Genomic DNA, 15,988 nt, shown 5'->3' with positions numbered 1-15,988 from the left:
GTACTAATCTCCCATAATCTCCTTTTTTCTTAATCTAGGTCGTTACATTGATCAATTGCTTCGGTTTTTGCAACTAGGGTCAGATTCGGATATCTTTCAATTGACCCACTTCCCGAGGTCAAAATTTAGGGTTTTTGGTTCTAAATTTTCCCAGGTATATCTACTATATCATACTAAAATTTCATGGCCATTGGATTTGTTTTGGTGGGTCAATTGTTGAAAAACGAAAATTAGGGTTCTTGTCGGGTTTAAAACCGTAAGTCTTGCAATTGGGGTGTTGTTTGAGGGATTTGCCAACCCAATCAGTTTGTGGTGTCTTATGTTAGTATAAGGGCAGTAGGAAAATTATTTTTTGGTTATAGGGGTTGATTTGGTTGGTGATCCATTAGTCGGTTTGTAAGAGCGCATAACCAACTTGGGTGGTTGAATATTATACTGTGATAATACCATTTTTTTATCAAAATGGGCTGGTTTGGTTGTGGTTGGTTAAGCGGCTCGTTAACGTGCGAATTCGTCAATTGCTAGGGTTACCGGGTGTAGTTTGTGAACCGTTGCCCCAATTCAGTAGTGAGAAGATAATATTACAAAATTTAAGGTTTAGGGGCTGATGTGGACGTTTTTGGTAGTGTATGGGGTTTCGGGTCGGTTTAATCGAGTCGGAAAAGCTCATTGAGTTAGCTAGTCGTTAGCGGTCTAGTTAGTGACGTCACGTGTTATAACTAGACAGATTTTTGACTTGGCTGAGCTTAGAGGTTCCCTAGCTATGGTATTTGATTTTACAATCATCAGGTGAGTTTCATGATGCCCGTTTTTAAATGCTTTTGACGTTTTGGGCCTAGCATGCATGCTTACTGTTTATTTCCCCATACAACTTTTTCTTGTTATATCCTAGATTTGATGATGTATGTATGTTATTTGTGCATATTTTTATATACGTATGTTTTGGTCTATGATTGAGGATGATTCGTTATTATATGATTTACTTGATTTTTGGTGTGGCCACCGATTTGTATGTTTTTTTTTTGTCAAGCCGTGACCGGGTCGAAGAGAAGTATAAAAATTCCTTAATTCCCATGTTGGGGGTTAAGGTGAGGAGTCCCAGGATAGGAAGACTACCCTTGGGGCGAATGGATGTTTAAAAATACCCTAACAGTTTATCTGTCCTTGGGGTGGATGTTACTCGGGTCCTCTACTTTGTATTTAGTGACTTGAGGTGAGGAGGCCCGGGTTGCGTGCTTGACGGAGGATGTTATTTTTATAAGAATGGTTATTGAAATTTATATTATATAGTTTATGATTATTTTTTTTTATGAGGAGAATGTATTAAAGTTATATTTTATATTTTAATGATTAATGATGTTTTAAATTCCTTTTTATTTAAGCATGAACTCACTCAGCTTAAGCTGACTTTCTGTGCATGTTAGATTGATTGCAGGTTAGGCAAAGATTGGATACTGCTTGGACGTGCAAGGAGCTAACCGAATTTGGATGATGACATTTCTAGTGGAAGACTCTATTTAAATATTTTAAAGCTTATGTTTTTATTTACAGAATGGGATTGTTAACATAAAGAATTATTTAGTTTGATTTATATGTTTCCGCTGCGTAGACTTGAGTTTTAACTTAAATAAAGGTACAATTTGTTTTATTCAATTTAAAATCCCCGTTGTGTTTTGGAAATTCGAGTTGAAAGACTTCCGCTGTTTTCTTTTAGATTAAATGAGCTCGTTTTATCTTGAGCAATTAAACTTTTATGGAATGATTACCAACTGTGGGACTCCCAAGTTTTGGGGTCTTATACTTTGGTATCAGAGCCAACGTTCGTGAGATCCGAGCATCCCTTGGTGCTTGGACTCGAGCGGTTAAGAGAAAGACTAGAAATGCCAACCGCGGGTAGTTGCACGCCAAAAGGTAACCTTTCATTTTTAAAAGTATTATAATTTATTTTATGCATTTACAATTTGCTTTAAGTGTCAGATGGAATGTCGATATGATTAAGGGCAAGGGGTGATTAGGATGGGCGAGTGAAGTAAACAACTATTCACACTTGATCAAGGTTATTAGCGGTTTACCATTACTTTCCATATCCTAGACACTACTTGTTCTTGATTATATTAAAGCTCTATCCTTTTAGGGACAATTTTCATCTTTGTTCCCTTTGATTTTGGTATTTCTTCTTATTTTCTTATTTGCGTGATTGATCTATGTTTAGTTGTTTTAGTAAGGATTAGGATACTGCCATTCCTTGCACCTTTCGCTCTATGAGTTGTAGTCTTCAGTCTGGTTCGACTTGGGGACGGGTAGGAGTTTTGCCTCTGCTTTATTGGTCTTGCGATATAAAGCGCCCAAGCGGGTGTAGGTGGTACTGATGTAGTTAATTCTGTTGTGGTTGTCACCTCAGTAGGGAAGCCCGTGCTATGTGTAGTGGTAATCCTATATTGTGTTAAGTCCGTAGTGGTAATGAATGGTGAACAATGGCGAAAGGATTATATTAACGAATAAGAGTATGAATCACGTGAGAAATGAAATGACGAATGGTGCTTAGTCTTCACGAATGATGATGACGAATAGCTATCACGAATGAAGATTCAGAGATGACGAATCAACACCTAAATAGCTTAACGAATAAATGATGAATGTAGTAGCGGATGAAAGGAAGTTTGAATTAACGAATGAACTAAGTGCGAATGGGTATATGTAACGAATGGGTTATATGAACGAATAGGTCAACGAATGATCAATGACGAATGAATATTTATCATGAATGAGTAATGACAAATCAACTACAGTAACGAATAAAGTTGTTATTCAGTTGTAACAACCTTGACAAGTGGCATGAATCAGGTAGAACACAATTGCGAATGGCTATTAATATTAATAAAGAATGGATGAATAAGACATAACGAATGTGTCTTGGAATCTTCAAATATTCAAAGCAAATTTCCAGATCTGGAAGATCCCAGATTCAAACAATGATCCAAACTAACATAAGCTTATGGATAAATCAGCCAATTCTCAACCAAATCATACAAACAATAACTCAATCAACTCGTCTCAATCACTCGAACAATCCTGAACCATTCTGAACCTCTATAATCAATCCAAACTAAGTCCAAAAACCAAAATAAACACAAACAGAACCCTCTTTTTCCGTAACACACACATTCAATCCAGTTCCATTCCACTTCACTTTAATAATACAATTCAACAACCACACAATCAAAACAACCAATACCGAATCCAATTCCAATCAGTTTATCATCTAATTAACATCTCATCATGTTAATTCAATGAAAATCACTAAAATCAACTTCGGATCTATAACTAATATTCAAACTATGAATTAACTAATTAATTCATGATGAATTACCTTAACACATACACAATCGAACCCTGGATAGCTCTGATACCACCTGAGAGAGCTTGAGCTACATTCGATTGATCAATTCATATTGATTATCTAAACGGATATAGTTATATGATATGCATAAGTGTATAATAGGTTAATTAGTAAACAAAGTGTGTGAGTAAATTGGCAGAGTAACGACTTGGAGAGAAAATACTTTAAACACCCTTAAATTATGCAGGCTGGATCAGCCTATATATAGAAGACGAATGCCATTCGTTACACACTTCGTAGCGTATGGCCTTCTTTCGTCTTCATTACAGTTTATAACAAAATGGTATAGCGAATGACTAATTCACTATACCCCATTTGTCAACATTCCATGACGAATGGATACATATCAATAACGATTATGGTCCATTCGTTAAACATCCTTAACGAATGGACACGAATACAAAATAACTATCATTTGTTAAACAGGCTTAACAAATGACTACTTATACATTAACGAATGAGTTTGTAATTTCCAAAATACCCTTTCATTATAATAATAATAAATACAAATGATTACAAAGACTCGAGATGACCAAAACCGTGCACTAACATCCTTTAGCACATGATACGCATTTTTCAATGGTTATAAAGTCTTTAATTGGCAAGGCACGAACAATATTGTGTTTATCAAGACGATTCAAGTTTTTGTCATTTGCATGACCCAGACGACGATGCCAAAGCATGACATTTTGTTCTGACACTTTTGAATATAAACATGTAATTTGTTCAGGAACATTTTGGTTCATGTCTATCACCTATGCATTATCTTTTCTTTTTCATCGAACAAGAACCCAGTCTTCTGGAATGATATTACCTGGTTTCAAAATGAGACATTCTTTGTTTGTAAAATGAGTTGAAAAACCTCTGTCACAAATATGAGATACATTTAACTGGCTGTGTTTCAACTCAGGGACATAGTTCACATTGTCAAACTTTAACACACCATTACTTACAGTACCCTTTTGAGTGATCTTTCCCTTCTCTCCTCCAGTAAATGACACATACCCACCATTAATGGTTTTAATGTAATGCAATTGGGTGATGTCTCATGTCATGTGCCTAGAGCAACCACTATCAACATACCATGGTCTGATGATAATCCTCCATAGTTGTTTCTTGACAAATTACGGGAAGTATCTATACATGGCACCTATTGCCAAGTCATGCCCTCTCTGTTCTCAAATAAATTTCTAGATTTAACATAATAAAATTTAAGGGACTAGTCCGTTATAGTTTTAGGCAACCATATGTAATCAGGTTTGAGAACCTTATGATCAAAACAAATGGGTTTTCTGACTTCGACTTTGGGAACATGTGAAGAACAAATTCTTGGGCCCATGGACAATTTTAGACTCGGGTTCGGTTTTGGGACCGAACCTGGCCTTTTATCAGGTTTCTTTTCGAGCACACAGTTTTTGCTCTTAAAAACAGTGCCCACACAAACATTTAGTTTCCATGGAACCTGAATCACAAACAGTTTAAATTTGTTTATTTATTGAAAAAAGTAAATCATCTTCATCCTCTAACAACCACTCGTCAACTAATACTTCATCTGTACGTGAATATGAGGCATTATATGTAACAACTCGGGTTTTTCGTTTATTAAAATAAGTCTCTAATACCCAATCCGTTTTCGTTTTCGGATATTTTTAATAAATAAAATATTTAAACTATTTCATTATATTTTTCTTTATTTATTATTAAACTTTGAGATATATCAATTTTAACCCTAAACATAAGTTTTACCCATTTTTGTAGCCAGATATAAAGTACAAGGACCAAACTGCAACATTTTCAAAAGATTATAATATACCTTTTAATCAAACCCATATCCATTTACCCAAGACCGTTTACCCGATTGTTTTATTGAGCCTTAATGTTCATCATATACATGAAATTGATCAATGTGGATCGATTATATTTCCTAAACGACCATCACCGACACTATAATTTTAAAATTAGATCAAACTCTATCTCGTATAATATAATAAACGAACCCGCAGATATTAAAATTGGTGTATACGATTACAGACCTTAATAACACAATTAAACCCTAGAACAGCATCTTCTGGCCATCGTGAATCATAACCCTAAGTTGAATTGCATTACCAACTGCTGATAAATCAAATCGATCATCTTTTTGGGCCGTCAGTTCTGGTTCGCTATTCATCACCAATTCAACCTCGTTGAAGGTAATTAAACAATGTAACATATTCGTTTTGATCCCATTAACGATAACCCAATGACTAATTAAACACAGTGCAAGCAAATCAATCAATTTCAATTTCTAGGGTTTATAGTTCATTGGGTTCTATCAGTTATTGCTTTTAAGGCTTCGTTTTCATATATTAACATCTGGCACCATAGCCCATCTGGTGCGGGGTGTGTGCTCTTAAATCGTTGAATCGGCCGGGGCGCGGGTTCGAGCTCCTTGGACGCGGTTGTTGTTTTTATTTTTTTAAAAAGGGTTTTCAAGGTTATTATATTAATTATAATTAATATTAATTATTAAATAAACATTATTTTATAAAAATACCGACATCTTGGAGTTTATGTTTCTTGTCAAATCTCGTTTAAAGCTTTCGTTTATGTGTGTGTGTGTGTGTAATATATGTATAGAAAATGGTTAAAAATAAAAATACATAGTTTTGTAGAAAGAGTAGGAATGACATAAAATTTAGATTTAGGAAACTATGTGAGCCTATTTAGTGAACTGTGTAGCCTAAATCCTAGATCCTAGGAAATTGTTTGATCTTTTAAAAACTACCAATCTCAACTACTAGATCCTAGATCCAATGGCTTAGATTTATTCTTACTCTTTCTAAAAAAACTATTTATTTTTTACAATAACCCACTCCTATATATATATATATGTGAATGTTAACGTATAAATGAAATTAACGTGCTAAACGTGAGAATCAAGTAGAGTAATTATATATACAAGAAGAGTAATTACGTAATTACATCACATGGTAATTATTATAGAGTAATTACATAATTACTCTAATTGTATATATAATTACTCTACGTGATTCTCACGTTTAGAATGTTAATTTCATTTTTATTTGAGATCCAAACCCTATATATATATATATATATATATATATATATATATATATATATAGGGGGAGGTTATTCTAAAAAAACCGATTTGGAATGCACATCCTTTAGTCCTTATACCAGTCGGAGCATGAAGAACCTATCTCTCCGTCTAGTGGCATCAAAGATAGATGTTTGATTGAAAACAAAAACACTATACCATTAGTTACAAAAAGTTTCTTAAAAAACATGCAAACAATGAAAAACACATCATTTAAGCAGCTGAACCACAACACACCAATAAGAAACCAAACAAAGGGAAAAAAACAAACAAATAAGCTTTAATATTAAATCTGAAAGCTTCATTGTTTTTTGAGTAGGGTTCAGCGCGTCATACACGGAATTTCTTCAGCTCCTAGGTCCCAAAGCTTTATTTTTAGTAGGATTTGTTTTGCTATTCAAAAGGGGGTTGTGGGACAGCTTGTTTCCCGTTTGCCTGCCACTTTATTGTAACCCCTTCTCAATTAATAATCCAAATATTGAGCATTAAAAAAAATCTGAAAGCTTACATGTAAGGCCCCGTTACTGGTGCCTCACTTTAACGTTGGATTTACTCATAAACACAGTTCTGAATATCAGAGTTAATTAAAACTTTCACGGAATAATAATAATAGTCAACCATTCATTACAAATATTCATAACTTGTCTTTTTAAAACATAAATAAACATAGTATAAAAACATCATGACAAATCTTCATATGCCAGTATCTTCCAATTCCTGCCATGTGTCTTCCTCATACCAGCTGTCTCAGTCGATTAACCTGCATGCATACAAAAAGTCAGCTACGCTGAGTGAGTTCTTGTTAATCAGACTACATACGATACATTCACATACTTACATATGCACCTGAAGGTAAATACCTTCATATTTACTTACATAATTACATACACACGTACTTTCATTCTTACTTTCATACTTACATACATACTTTCATTCATACATATATGTTTTAAAGAGCATTTCGCCCTATAACATTCAACGACATTATTGGGGCCGGTTCCCTACATTCGCCGACATTATTAGGGTCGGTCCCCTAGATTCGCTGATATTATTAGGTCGGTTCCCTTCATTCTCCGACACTATTAGGGTCGGTTTCCTACATTCGCCAACACTATTAGGGTCGGTTTCCTATTCATAGTTATAAATTCGATACATTCATACATCACTCATACATCGTATATATATATCAATCATCTCTTTAAACTATCCCTTGACAGTAAATGTAATATCCGAAGATCGTTCATGTAATATCAAAATAACATACATACATAATCCATACTTCATATATATATATATATATATCAATCATATCTTTAACTACCCCCTGGCGGTACATGCAATATCCAAAGATAGTTCACACACCGTCAAGCATTCATCATACATGGATCATACAAGGCATACACTTACCATTTAAGGTAAGTGTATTAACTATCACATCGGGTATGCACACAGCCCCGAAAACATAACAAGGAAGTGGGGCTAGAAACTCACATGAACTCGGTTACGTTCACCGTTTATGGTTATTCCTTTCTTGAGCTGTGCACGACTAACGGAATAACAATTACGAATATCAATTAACTATCACTACCCATATCGTGTTTTTAGTTTAATTATTACCCTTAATGAACAGGGGTCCGGGGGGCAGTGCCCCTGGCAGCGGGGTTCTAGGGGCGGCAGTCCATAGCGGGGTCCAAGGGGCAGAGCCCCTGGCTGGGGTTAAGCTGCCATGTCAGTTTGGAAAAATTTTATTTTCATTAACTGTCTTAATACATTTGCCATTAGGATTTTATGTTATTATTTAATTTGCTTACTTAAAAGTTCGAGGGCTTTTTTCTTATTAAATCATTCTTTTCTAAGTTCAGGGACTGTTCTTATCATTTATCAAACTTCTAGTTCGTTACTTGGTTTTTAACGAATTAGGTTCATAACAAATGATCCATTCGTTACTTTATAACGAATCGACTATTATAACGAACTAGTCCTTTGACGAATTGAACTTCATAGCGAATGACCCCTCTGTAACGAATTGAACCTTCTAATTCGTTATCTCCTTTTAATAAATTCTTATAACGAATTGGGGTTAATTCGTTATTCTTTCCTTAACGAATTTGGATATGAACTAAGGCTAGTTCATTATGTTTCCGTTAACGAATCACCATGACGAATTACCTCTAGTTCGTTAACTCTCCGTTAACGAATTAGGGTTAGGTAAGAGAATGTCAGAAACATTCTCTGACATTCCCTTCCTCGTACCCGCCACCTTTCCCGCGCCGTCGTCGCCGGAAAACCGCGGGTTCGCCGAAAAAACGTATTTTTGCACCATTTTCACCGTTTTTCGTCCCGTTCGATCCAAATCTGAGCTAGGGTGACCCCTAGGCTCATCTTATGCTCATTTCATACCGGATTCCTCCCGGATCTCGTGACTTTAATGGTTTAAAGGTGTCGGCTCGTTGTTTCGCGACTAAATCTAACGGGTTGAGTTAATACCATAACATACTATCATTACCTTGTATCGGGATCGGTTTTCCTTCTTGGTTCGGCTAGAGAAAAGAGAGAAACTATAGAGAGAGATTAAGTGTGGGTTTTGGGTGGTGTATGGAATATGTGTAAATGAGTGGATTATTTGGTAATTAAGGTTTATATAATTATGGATCATGGGCTTAAGCCCATGGTCTTTTTCTTCTTTCCTACATAACCCAAGTCCATAATCCAATATCCATTTAACCCAATACTAGCCCAACTCATAATAACTCATACTTTCATTTTATTAACCGAAATGAGAAAACGGGATGTTACATAACACATGTTATAACACACCAGTTAACTAATAGGAACTATAATACACCAGTTTAATATTATGGCTTACGACACATCAGTTAATTTGAAAAGAAGTATGATATTACTATAACACATCAAATGTAGTCAATACTAATTGTAATCATTATTTGCTACGTGGTTTGACATCGTAAAATATTAAAGAATTATTGGCAAGGATCATGGATTCATAAAACTAGGAAATAATGGAATACATGGACCAGAATTTTGTTGATGAATTGTAAACTCGCAATATGTCAGTTACAAATATTTTAAATGATAAAAATATAATTGATTGCATTAAAATAGGAAATCAATAACTACCTAAATTAAGAAAACATGCTAGACAGATTTACCCTTGGTCAACATGGTGTGTTGTTGTCGCATGTTATCACCATGGTTCTGTAACATCCCGAAATTTCTAAAAATAATACTAGTTATATTATTTAAATATTGGTGGAAGTTTACTCGGGTTAGTGGAGAAATAAAATAAAGTAGGAGTTATTATGAGTCGGGTTTGTGTTGTGTTAAGTAATATGGATAATGGACTTTGATTAGAGAGGAAGGAAGATAGACCATGGGCTCAAGCCCATGACCCATAATATGTAACCCTTAATCACCCATTAATTATTTCATTTTCACATATTCCTTACACCACCCAAAACACACACTTAAGCTCTCTCATATTTCTCTCTTTCTCTAGCAGAAACCAAGAAGAAGAACCGATTCTGACCCGAAGTAATGATAGTATGATATTGTACAGATCCAAACCTGTTAGATCTAGACGCGAAACGACAAGCCAATACCTTAAACCGTCAAAGTCACGAAATCCGGATGGAATCGGGTATAAACCGATAAAAAGATGAGTTTAGGAATCACCCTAGCTCAGATCTGGGTCGAACGGGACGAAAAATGGTGAAAATGGTGGTTGAAACAAGCGAGATCCCGCTTTTCCGGCGAGATCTCGTTTTTCCGGCAAATGCGGCGCCGGAACAGTGGGGATGTCAGAGAATGTCTCTGACCTAACCCTAATCCGTTAGTGGGGGGCTAACGAATGGGCCTTGGTTTGTTAGCGGGGAGATGACAAATTAACCCCAGTTCGCTATGTCAATTCGTTAAGGGATGAATAACGAACAAACCCCAGTTCACCATGTCAATTCGTTAACGGAGAATAACGAACTAGCTCCAATTCATTAAACAATTCGTTACGGCAATTCGCTAGGGAAAAGTAAAGAACAAGCCTTAATTCGTTAAGCCCATTCGTTAAGTGAGGGACAGATGAACTCCTTTCGTTATAGGGTTCATTCGTTAACCAGACCAAACGAAAGAGATCAATTCGTTATGATGACCAGTTCGTTATAGGGTCCAATTCGTTATGAGGACTGGTTCTTTATATGTTCCAATTCGTTAAGGACAGGGTAACGAACTAGGAGTTTGATAGAGCGACATAAATGGTCCTTAGACATAGAATAAAGGGTTTAATTACATAATAGTCCTTGGACTTTATTAATTTATGAAAGATACCCTTTAAAGGTTAATGAGTAACGATCAACTAACCGGGTAAAGATTTAATGAAGTAAATACCGGCTTAGACGATTAAGACTAAATAACCAAACGGTTAGGAAAGGTTATAATCTGTTTGTTCCCGGATCTAACAGTCGATAACAATAACACAGATCACAGATCTGTTAATTATTCAATTACCACTGTTACAGATCTATCTCATAATTACCCTTGATTTAATGTTATGTATATGTGTATATATTATCAATAACGTTAATATGAAGCTTGAGAGAGAGAGTATCTTTTCTGAATAATGTTATTACTCTCTAAAACTTTTTCTCAAAAACTTTATTACAAGTGAACGGTTGTTCACTATATATAGAAGGCGACCTGGTTCGGTAACATCCCCTAGCGAACCAGCTTCCCCTTCGTTATATAATTTATGATAACGAACCGCCTTCTGATTCGTTAACATCCCCTAACGAATCAGGAGGGAATACATAATAATGTCTTAGTTCGCTAACATCTCTAGCGAACTAGACTAAACCCTAACGAACTAGCCTTAGTTCGCTAACAACCCTAGCGAACTAGACTTAAACTTAATGAACTAGTTCAAAATAAACATTAAATATTACATAAATCATCAAATATACATTAACGATAAATACAAAGACTCTAGACGCAAAACCGTGCACTAACAGACACCCCCTCGTCTTGAGCTCTTTAATTTAAATTATTTGAAGCGCTTGGACTGCCAATCTCTGCAACTATGAATTCCATGTTCGTGACACACACGAACAACTCGTTGGAATTGCATAGCCAGGTCGTAATCTTCTTGGCGTTCAAACAAAATCTGCTTCCTGTATAGCACGTCGTTGTCTGTCTCTGATAAATTAACCAATCACATCGGGTCGATTATCTTGATGAGCTCAGTCTGCAGTCCTCGACCACGAACAATAACGGCCTCGCCAGTACGATTGTCATAGTACCAACGTTTGAAAGACATAAATATCTTGAGGCATTGTCTTCACAGGAACCCTTTTCATTGTCTTTGGCGGCTTCACTTTCAAGACAAGTTTCTTCCAGCCGGTACTTGGATCAATCTCATCAGTGCTCTTACGTCTTGGGACCTGGGGCTTGAAGAATTTGAAGCCATGATTGACCTCGAACAGTAAGTGTTGTTGAAACCACTCAGCTGTTCGGTGACCCCCACGATTGATAAATGGACGTCTCGCGAGGGTACGTACATCCTAACGCGGTAGAGTTAAAACATCCATTATCCTCTCGTAATACTGGACACCCTTTTCCCACTTGACTATACATACCTTAAGGTCTAAATCAAAGAGCCAGGAGACAATATCACCATGTACCTTAGAAACAGTCTTGAAGGTAGTCACCTGATTAGCCTCAATCCAAGCAGCAACAACATCTTTTCTTTCTTGATCTACATACCGATAAGCACTGATGATCTTTCCCACTTTCTGACGTTTGAACCATCTTTCTATGTCATCATCAGTCACTTCTTTGAGTGAGGGAACGGTTCGCTGTACAATCTTCTCCAGTTCATCCTCAGTCTCTTTAATTACGTCTTCATGAAATACCGGAGCACCTTGATCAACGTTTACGTGTTGATACAAGTCCGGGTACTCTTCAGCTGTTACATCCTCCATCTCAATCTCCTCGTTCTCATAAATAAAATCCGTATCCATAAATAACGGATCAACTTCCATTTCATCCTCATTGATCACTTCGACATCAGGCTCAGTCTCTAAAGCAGTCAACTGATCGTCATTCAGCCCAAGCAGAATCGAAATCTGCTCCCGTGTCAAAGATCTAACCACAAACTCACCGACCTCTATCTCATTTCTGTTCACCACACTCCTAACCACCCCCGATCCATCAATAAATATCACCGTGTTAGCCTCAATCATTTCAATTGGCTTGGCAGCTGTTGGATCTTGATAGGTAATTATCTGCTTGCTCGACTCATCAGCGCCACTAACACCAGCACCAGAGGATGAACCATGCGATTGTTTATGCTCACCTCCTGCATCAGATTCGTCAGGATCATCATCGTCATTTTTGAGTTTCTTGAGGGCATCTTCTTTGCAAGTTAATTGTAAAATCAACTCATCTTGTTCCTTTAATTTCACCCCCTGAGACTCATCAATCGTACGCAACGACTTAGCCTTCTTCTGACAGAACGAAATATAACTCATCATTTTTCGTTGATTCTCCATGAGTCGTTCTTGAGTTTGGCGATCAGCTGCCATTTGATTTTCATATAAGTGTAGCAGATTTAGTAGCATTTCAGTTTGACGACCTGGTGGCAAGTTGTATACGGATGGATGAACAGGTTGAACAGGTCCTTGAGGTCGAGTAATCCTCATAAAAGAGACATCACTAGGCGGAGGTGGAGGAAGAGTAGTTGTTGGTAGAGGAGGAGGTCTCATTGATGTGATGGAAGATACTGTAGACAACACAGCAGGAGGCCTCGGTATCTCGGTCAACGCCATTTGAGGAATAAGACCGAGCCTCTCATGTGACATCATCGTCGTTGTCAAGGTGAGCATCGGAGTGCTAGTAGTTAGCGGCACCGCCGAGCTTTGAGGAGTTGATTGACGTGGTGGTGGAGTTCCAATAATTACCCCAACCCCAGCAGACACACAGGGCTTCTTCGATGGTTCACCAGTAGCTACAGCTTTGCCCTTTCGTTTTCGTTCTAGCTGAGCTTTCATGGTGGCAGCTAGCGCAGCATCGACTGCATCTTGTTGTTCTTTCAGAGCTCGTTCACTAGCTCCACCATCACCATTATTATCATCATTGTCACCATCATCATCTCCACTATCATTGTTCCCACCTTCTCCCCCTTCACGCTCGGAATCCGAATCATCATGGATCCAACGCTCATTAGGAGGACATACATAATCCGGATTGATTATATGACCAATCATCCGTTTATCCCGTGGCTTGTCTTTTCTATAAATTAACATACGATGCACCGTTTCAGCTTTCATATGTTCCATATCAAGAACATCGTTTACCAACGATCGATCAATCACCAAATTCGGTATCAGATCCTGAATAATTAGTTGTAAAAAGCATGGATACATCAAGAACTTCTTCGACGGTAGAGTTTGCTGAACTTGCTCTTTCAGATGATCAAAGATAAGTTCTGAGTAGTTGAATGGCTTGTTCAGGATTAGTGCAACAAACGCCGATTGTAAACTTAGTCTGCATTCATCAAAACCACCGCGACGTCCACTCATACAGTGAAGCAAAACATGCAGCAGATACTTGTATAGTGGACACAACCCATTCTTGTTCAACATAGACCGACGAATATCACCCCCATAATTTAATCGTGTGAATAGACCCCTAACCAACGTCCTGTCAAATTCACTCGGGTAATCATCACTATCGTCAAATTGAAGTACCCGACGAATGACCTCAACATCAATCGTAATAGGGTTCGGTAGGTTCCCAGCCGGATCTACACGGAAGTATCTCGTACTACGTAGGTGCGGAATCCCTACGTAAGACGATACGAGCGTAGGATGCGATATACGTTAAACCCAAGTACAAATACACGTTACAATACTCAAAAGACACGTTGTATTGCAACTCCTTTAACACGTGATAGCCAAATCACAATTACACGTACTGAACCACATTTACAAAACAAGCCGTAGCCAAACATATATAGTTATCGACAACTTCGCCTAACAGACTAGGCGAAGTTGTTGATAACTTCGCTTGTCCACAAGTTCGCTTATATTAGGCGAACTTGTGAGACAAGTTAACTAAAACACCAATACAAATCAAACTAACACGATTACAGACACTAGATACTGAACTACTGATATCATGTACGAACAGACTTCCCCTTGGCAGTAGCTTCATATCTCTAACTTCAATCACGTGTCTTGTAATCCCAAAACTCAAGTCACCCGTCTTCAAGCATGAACTCCTTCTCTGACACAAACGGAAACTACTCTCTGATATTTCTTGGCTTCTTCTTTCCATGCTGGAATAGAGAATATCTTTTTCTCGTTCAGCACCTGCAAGTCAGCTTGAGACAAATTCACCAAGTGCATAGGATCATACACTCTCAACAACTCTTGTTCATCTTCATCCTCCATCACCGCTTCAGCTGTTTCACTATCGACATACCACCATTTCAGATTCTTTAGGACATCCTTGGGCATCTGTTTCATCGACACTTCTTTTAAACACCGGATCGGCTTATACTTCACTATCATCCAAGGTTTGCCATCAGCTCTCATACGTCTGTCTTTATCTTCAACGAGCTTTCCTTTCTGCGGCTTTAATAACTCGAACTTTTTCTCTTTGATGCTTTCTTTCCACACGATCTTTCCAATAATCCTAGCCATATTGTCATCACTCCTGTTTATCAACCCCAACTTGGCTAAGTCCTTCACCTCACACTCCGGCAAGGTATTCAACGATCTCAACAATCTCTTGAAATACTGAACTCTGTCAAAACGTTTAATCACAAACAGCCTCAACTGCTCATCGTATAACCAGCATATAATCCCCTTCTTCGATTCAACATATCCTTTGATGTTGTAACTCTTCTTGAACATAGTAGGAACCGCCGGTTTCTTTGTCTTTACGAACCATTGAGCGTAGCCTTCTTTCCATCTCGGCTGCTCTTCCCATTCAGTCTCATCGCTTCCCATATCTTGGCCCATATCTGACTTATCAACTTCGGGAATTTCATGCTCAACGTTTTCTTCCACAATCTCTCCCTCTTCAATCTCACTATCAATTACAATATCAGCCCCTATCTTTTCAATCTCTTCAATCGGTAACATCGTCGTCACCTGCAATATCAACATCCAAACTTTCCACATCATCCACTACCACTACATCATCACCCCCCGATTCACCAGTTGAACCAGTAGACTCCCCCTGAGATGTGGAAGTACCAAGAGCTTGTTCAGTTCTTGGCAACTCACCACCTGCACCTTTCGAGGCATTGGGATCATCGTCTCGATCATTCCTCTTTTTCGTCCTCAACTCATCCCCTTTGCAGCTCGTCTCCCCCTGAGATGCCAAGAACTGTATCAAGGCGTCAAAAAGTTTACCGTGCTCAATCAGGAGGGACGACTGCATCTAATTCTCTGCAACAAGGCGCTGAATAGCGT

This window comes from Bidens hawaiensis, unplaced genomic scaffold (genome assembly GCF_021521415.1).
Source record: "Bidens hawaiensis isolate Kalapana, Puna unplaced genomic scaffold, B.hawaiensis_p1.1 tig00006055_1, whole genome shotgun sequence".
Classification (NCBI taxonomy): Eukaryota; Viridiplantae; Streptophyta; class Magnoliopsida; order Asterales; family Asteraceae; genus Bidens; species Bidens hawaiensis.
This window is presented reverse-complemented; position numbering follows the sequence as displayed.